The sequence below is a fragment of the Aotus nancymaae genome, unplaced genomic scaffold, assembly GCF_030222135.1.
Source record: "Aotus nancymaae isolate 86718 unplaced genomic scaffold, 86718_ANA_hifiasm-v0.15.2.pri h1tg000039l, whole genome shotgun sequence".
Classification (NCBI taxonomy): domain Eukaryota; kingdom Metazoa; phylum Chordata; class Mammalia; order Primates; family Aotidae; genus Aotus; species Aotus nancymaae.
The window spans coordinates 1,448,982-1,456,429 of NW_026988453.1; the positions used below are offsets into that span (position 1 = coordinate 1,448,982).

At 37.4% G+C, this 7,448-nt stretch overlaps 1 pseudogene; it reads right to left on the reverse strand.

Moving 5' to 3' along the window:
• Window positions 1-728: 728 nt before the first annotated feature.
• Window positions 729-847, reverse strand: LOC135268254 (5S ribosomal RNA; annotated as a pseudogene).
• Between the last annotated feature and the right edge of the window lie 6,601 nt (window positions 848-7,448).

Genomic DNA, 7,448 nt, shown 5'->3' on the forward strand with positions numbered 1-7,448 from the left:
ATTCAAAGCCATTCTGTGCTGCATGTGGCTCAGGGACTGTGGGTTGGACAAGCTTGCTTTGCGAGTCTGAAATTTACGTGACAGATTCAATTCCTGTCATTGTAATGGGCTGCTAAGAATGTTACAGATGGTTTATTTTGAGTGTTTCCTTCACATGATAAGTGAAAGTTACTACTACACCTGAAAACTTGAGTCTAAAAGACCTTAGTGGGACGAAACCTACCAGACTGGTGGTAGAGTGAGTGGATATACTTCACACATCAGAATTTTATTCCAAATAGATCATCATGAAGAATGACTCATTTTATAGGAATTTTAGCCATAAGACAGTGTTTGGGGCTAGTTATAAATTTTTATTTTAAAAAAGTAATACTTGTTTTTAGCCATGTATGTTTAAATGTAGTAATTGGTAGAGCTGTAAGTACCATTAAATTGATGCAATTACTTTTTAAAATCAAAAGGATGACATTATTAACAAAGACAACTACAGTGAATCCCTCGAGTTATTAAAAGTCTTCCATGAAGTTGTGTTATTTTTAATTACATGTGAGTTTCTGGAAAATTGATGATTAACAGACAAATATGTGAATATAAAGTTTACATTTAAATTGAGAGATTTATTTGAGGGAGTTTTCTTTCTGGTCTTACATAGCAATTTCAATGTTCACTTGGGTACCTAAATCTGTTTTTAAACCTAAAAAAGAAAAAGTTGAAGGACACTTTAAATAAGCCTACAGCACCAGGGATTTCCAGGCGGTCTCCCATCCAGATACTAACCGGGCCCGACCCTGCTTAGCTTCTGAGATCAGATGAGGTCAGGCGCGTTCAGGGTGGAAGGACACTTTAAAGTTAGGATTTGCAACCGGCGGCTCGAGTATATTACTTTTACTGCGAGTGTTACAGTGCACAGGAAATCATTTTTTCACTCCTTTCTCAAAGTGAAATCCTGTATATAAATTATTTAATTGCTGAAATCCTCACTTTCTCACATATATTCTAGGGATATCATTTCGTAACTCTACAGGATAATTGTAATGCATTTTATAATGACTAAATGCAATGCTGCATATTCTCTTCTACACTTGTGTAATAAGAGCTACATTTATCAGGCACTAATAGTGATAAATGTAGCTCGTAATACACAAGTATAAAAGAGAAGGTGTGTGTTACTTCTCTTGCTATACTTCCATCCACTTTTGCCTTGCTCACTCCATTAGTCCCACTGGCCTAGTTTTTCAAAGGCCCAAGCTCTTTCTCACCTTAGGAACAGTGTAGCTTAAATGACTCTTCCCTTTTTGCTAGCAAAAAAATCCAACCAATCTTTCAAAGCTGACTTTAAATACCCTTTTTGAGGAGCCACCCAGACTACAGTCTGCACTTTTCCATTTAGTGCTTACCTCAACTGTAGCCAGATGATTGCGTGATGCTTTCATTTCAATCTTCCTGATAGATAAATGCTAGGATGACAAGTACTTCCTGCTTTGTTCACTGTGGTGTTTGACATTTAATAATGCAGTGCCTGGTTTGTGGTACTCAGTTTATTTGCTGAATTAATACATGAGCATTATAATGCTGTAAGCATAAGCCAAGCATCACAGACTGTTGAACATAGATGCAAAACATCAAAAATCAGGAAAGACGGGGGCAAAGGAGGAGGTAAGAGATGCAAAAACAAAGACGCTAAGGCAAAAGAAGATTTTGAAGTCATCATTGCCATGAGTTGCAAAGAAATTGAAAGTGATCTGTAATCCCAGCACTTTGAGAGGCCGAGGCGGGCGGATCGAGACCATCCTGGCCAACACGGTGAAACCCCGTCTCTACTAAAGATACAAAAAAAATTAGCCAGGCGTGGTGGCACACGCCTGTGGTCCTAGCTACTCGGGAGGCTGAGGCGGAAGAATCACTTGAACCCAGTAGGCGGAGGTTGTGGTGAGCCGAGATTGCGCCACTGCACTCCAGCCTGGTGACAGAGCAAGACTCCGTCTCAAAAAAAAAAAAAAAAAAAAAAAGAGAAAGTGATAAGGGCTGAGTTGAGGCCCCCGGACTTAATGAAAAATACATCATAATGTCTTCAGAGCGCCATGTCAGGAGCTAGAGTGGGAAGGAAACACCGGGGTACAAATAGGAATTACGGCATATGGAGAAAAATCAGATGATAATCTGAAGTGGCAGCAGATCATTGTTTTAAGACAAAGTGATTGGGACAGTTTAAAAGTTAAGAGAATTAGCAGACAGAGAAGAAACAGAGAGAGGGAGTGCAAAAGGTGGTAAAGAATGGATCCACAGAAAGGACTGGTCTATTAAAACCACAAGCAGTTACCGAGGAACCTGTGTACTAGATCCACATGTACAATCTCGGCACGATGCTTCTGTTTTTATGGACTTAATATCAAGTCAGGAAGAAACACATGTAACAGAAATGTGAATGTATAAATGCAAATGTTGATGAGTGCTATGAAGAGAGAGACTGAGAAAGTGTCATCTAAATTAAGATGCCTGAAAGGACTCAGCCAAAGACCAAAGAAGGGGAAGATCATGCCAGGCAGAAGAAGAAGGCCTGTGAAGATCTTGGGGTGAGCGGTAGCTCTGCTATCTCAGATGCAAAAGACGATGAAAGTGGGTGAGCAGCGGGTGGAGTAAGGCAGGGTGAGTCTGGAGGCGTGCCTTTCTCCTTTCCTCTATACTTGAAATAGTAATTAAATGGGGGGAAATCATGATAGTTAAAATTATAAAATGCTTAGAAAAATTATCAAGAAAGGTATAAGACTTCTATGAGTAAAATAAAATCTTGTCGAAGGACACAAAGCAGCTCCTGAACAAATAGAGAAAGAGGTCGTGTTCTTAAATGGGAAGATTCATATAAATATCAAGTACTCCGTAATAGTATTGCAGTATCTGAGTCCCACTTTTTTGGGACCAGATAAAATGTTAAAGTTCATATGGAAAAATATATAACCAAGAATAGTGAAGAACATTTTTTTTTTTTTTTTTTTTTTTTGAGACGGAGTCTCGCTCTTGTTACCCAGGCTGGAGTGCAATGGCGCGATCTCGGCTCACCGCAACCTCCGCCTCCTGGGTTCAGGCAATTCTCCAGCCTCAGCCTCCTGAGTAGCTGGGATTACAGGCACGCACCACCATGCCCAGCTAATTTTTTTGTATTAGTAGAGACGGGGTTTCACCATGTTGACCAGGATGATCTCGATCTCTTGACCTAGTGATCCACCCGCCTCGGCCTCCCAAAGTGCTGGGATTACAGGCTTAAGTGAAGAACATTTTTAAAAGCAAAATTAGACTAAACTTACCAAATATGAAAACTTACCATAAAAATACTTTAATTAAAACAGTATGGAATTGGCAAGGAATATAGGTAGGTAGAATGGTGGAGTGAAAAAAGGTCAAACATACACCCAAGTATTATCCGACCTTACATGAAAGAGAGGATTCTATTTATAGGAAAAACTTCTGTTTGTGTTTTATTAAAAGGTACTGGTACAACTCTTCACTGAAAGAAAAAAAGAGCCCTAACACTATAGAAAAGTAAATACAAAATGAATTAATGATGCAATTTCTTTTAAAAAGTAGAAATTATTAGGAGAAAATTTAGAAGGCATAACCTTGGGAGTGAGTGACCTATATAAAGTAGACAGAAAACTCGAAAGAAAAAAGAATAAATGACAATGAATAAGCAAAATCAAAATACAAAGGATAAACTGGGAACCACATATAAGTAAATAACCTCAAATTGATAAGTGACGTAAGTAAAAAGGCAAGCAAATAGAAAAAAGGAACAAAAGATTTAAGTGGACAATTCACAGTGGAAGAACATCAATAATCAATAGCAGAAGAAATCAGTCAATAAACATGAACAGTGCTGTCTTCCAGGGTTGGAGAAGGTGATGGAAACGCACTCTTCCGATTGTTGCTGGCAGTGTGAATTGTGAATAAAAAGTAATCTGGCATTATGTGTCAAATACACATATTCACTTTGACATAGGAGTCTGGAGAATCTATTCTACAGAAACAAAAGCAGCAGTTTATAAAGATTCTCTACGTCTCTGTGTTTCCACAAAGATTGTTATTGCAGCATAGCATACAGTGGAAAAAGAACTGGAAGAAGAGAACCCTGAATGTCTGTGAATAACAAGTCATTGGTTGAATAAATTGTTTTATGCCCCTGTTGTTAATAAAAAGATGGATTTGGTTTTCTATCTTTTCCTTAAGTCTATGATGCTTCTGTTCCCTAATAATATGAGTTCCAAGCTAATATTATGGTGGTTCCATTGGAAAAAGCAAACTCAAGCATGTTTATGTTTGAATATGTTCGTATTAACATATAGGAAGGTGAGGATGGACACAAACTAAGCTGCTAACATGAATCATCTTAAGAGGATAGATGACAAAGAATGTGAACAATATAGTTACGTTCTGCCTTATATATCTTTGTAATTTTTTTTGTTCAGTACGAAACATGGATGTTTTTTCCTAATTAAAATAAATATTGGCTGGGTACAGTGGCTCGCATCTATAATTCCAGACGTTGGCAGATCAAGGCAGGAGGATGACTTGAGGCCAGGAATTCGAGACCAGCCTGGGCAACACAGCAAGACCCTGTCTTTTTACAAAACATGATTTTTTTTTTCCAATTAGCTGAGCACAGTGGTGCAGCCTAGCTATGCAGAAGGATCATGTGAGCCCAAGAGTTCCAGGTTGAGTGAGCTATGATCACACCACTGCACTCCAGCCTGGGGACAGAGTGAGACCCCAATTCTAAAGTAATCATAAGAAGAAGAAAATAACTCATTTTTAACTTTCAGTTGAGTCTGTGCCTTTAAACATTTAATTTGGAAATATTTACAAACTTACAGAAAAATTGCAAGACTAGCATAAAGCTCTCCCATGAATATTTCATCCAGGTTCCTAAAATGTTAATATTTTACCATTTTTGCTTTGTTATTGTCTCTTCCTATCTACATTTTTTCTGAGCCAACTGAGAGCAAGTTCCAACCTGATGCCCCCAAGTATTTTAGTATTTATTTCCTAAGAGACCAAGACCATCTTTTACATAACTACAATACAACCATAATAATCAGGATATAACATTGATTCAATATTTTTAACCTACAAATTATGTTCACATTTCACCAACTGCCCTTGATAGCAACAATCTGTTTTTCCTTTGTTTTTCATCCAGAATCTAGCCAAGGCTCACATGCTACATTTAGTTGTCATATCTCTCTAGTCACCTTCAATCTATAACAATTTCTCAGTCTACTTTTATACTTTACATGACATTGACATTTTTTAAAATTACAATCCAGTTTTCTAGAATGTCCTTTGATTTGGATTTGTCTGATTTCCTCATGATTAGATTCTGGAAGGAACATCACTGAAGCGATGTTGAGTTTATCTCAGTGCAACCTATCGTGAAGAAAGAATGCCAATTTGTCTGTTACTGGTGATGTAAACTTTGATCACTTGGTAAATAGGTGATCTTAACTATGATGTTACTGTTTATTTCTTTGGAATTAATTGTACGTGGTGGTTAGATACCTTGAGAATATATAAATATTTTGTTTCTCAATAAACATAGTTTTAAATATTTCTAAATAGTTTTACCATCTATTGATCATTCTTGCCCGTTTTAAGTATTACTCTGTGATGGTTGCCAAATGGCGACACAAACATAGACATTCCTTCTACATTTATTGGCTAGCATTCTATTAAACCTTCTCTTTTCCTCTGATTTATGTTTTATTCCTTTATTACTTATATCAGTGTAGACACAGATTCTTGTGTTATTCAACGGGTTATAATCTGTTACTATTATTACTTTTCTGATGCATAAATTGTCCCTTATTTTGTTCATGGGATCTCCTACAAACTGGCTCCTGTGTCTTTCTGACAGATCCCCATCATTTTTTGAGCATTTCCTTACTTTCTGGTACATACACACACACACACACACACACACACACACACACGTATATATATAATATGTTAACAGATATATTTTATATGTATGAAATATATATATCTCTGGTAACATATATGTTATATGTAACATAATACAACATATTGTATATGTTACCAGATATATATATATTATATCTGGTACCAATATATACGTATATATATATGTTACAGGTTAATCTTATATCCTCTCTTCCCCAGGCCTAAAATCAGTCTTTGTTTGTTTGTTTGTTTGTTTGTCTGTTTTCTGAAGCACTCTGATTTCTTTTCTTGAAGAATCGTATTTAGAAATGGAGACCCCGTTGTTAGGTTCTACTGGGCCGGCATCTGCTTTTTCAATAGACAGAACTAGGAAATGCACATACATATTTATACATTTTTCTCTATCCATCTGTCTATACTAGTAGAAAACATAACTATGAGGTTACACTAAGGTTTTTGGTTCTAATCCAATGCCGTAAGTTTTCGTTTTCTTCTTTTTATTTTTCTGAATTTTAACTCTCTTTTCTCACAATGAGAAACCTAGCTCTCAGTATCAATATTTGCTCATTCCCACTGTACGTAGCCAGTCCTCTGACCCTGCTGACTGCTGCTTGGCTCAGAAGACCACTTGGCCCAGGCTTGCAGACTTCCACCACCTCCTCTGTCACAGTCATGGATGCCCTGCAGGCCCAGCTGCCTCCTTATCCTTACTGTCCTCGGGAGTCCTAGTCCTGCAGATAGCGCCAGTCCCATCTGTCTTAGAGAAAGCAAGAAATTGTTATTTAAAAGACAGAAAAGGGAAGAGAAGAATATAAGACATTTTAAAATAACATTTAAGGGCCAGGCATGGTGGCACATGACTGTAATCCAAGCACTTTGGGAGGCTGAGGCGGGAGGATCACCTGAGGTCAGGAGTTCGAGACCAGCCTGGCCAATATGGTGAAACCTCATCTCTACTAAAAATACAAAATTGGCCGGACATGATAGCTCATGCTTGTAATCCCAGCTACCTGGGAGGCTGAGGCAGGAGAATCACTTGAACCTGGGAGGCGGAGGTTGCAGTGAGCCAAGATCATGCCATTGCACTCCAGCCTGGGTGACAGAGCAAGACTCCATCTAAATAAATAAATAAATAAATAAATAAATTTTAAAGAGTCAAATGTCACAAGGGTGAAGTTATTGACTAATCAATCATCCAGATATATGCATATAACTTAAACATCTGAGACCAAAAATATTAAACATAAGCATAAATATGAAATCAATAGATTTCTCAGAATAAATTCAAAAAATGGCATCTCTTTCAATAATTTCTTAATACATAGCTAGACGTTGCTGCCACCCAATATTTTTCCTTAACTTTGATAAGTATGCATTTTATTTAGTAAGCTGTTAACATGCAGCAAATGTCCAAGAATGTCGTTCCAGTCTGTTGTACTAGTTACTCTTGACTTTGGTGTCCCGTTATTTCCTGGATTATTTCACCTCTATGAAAT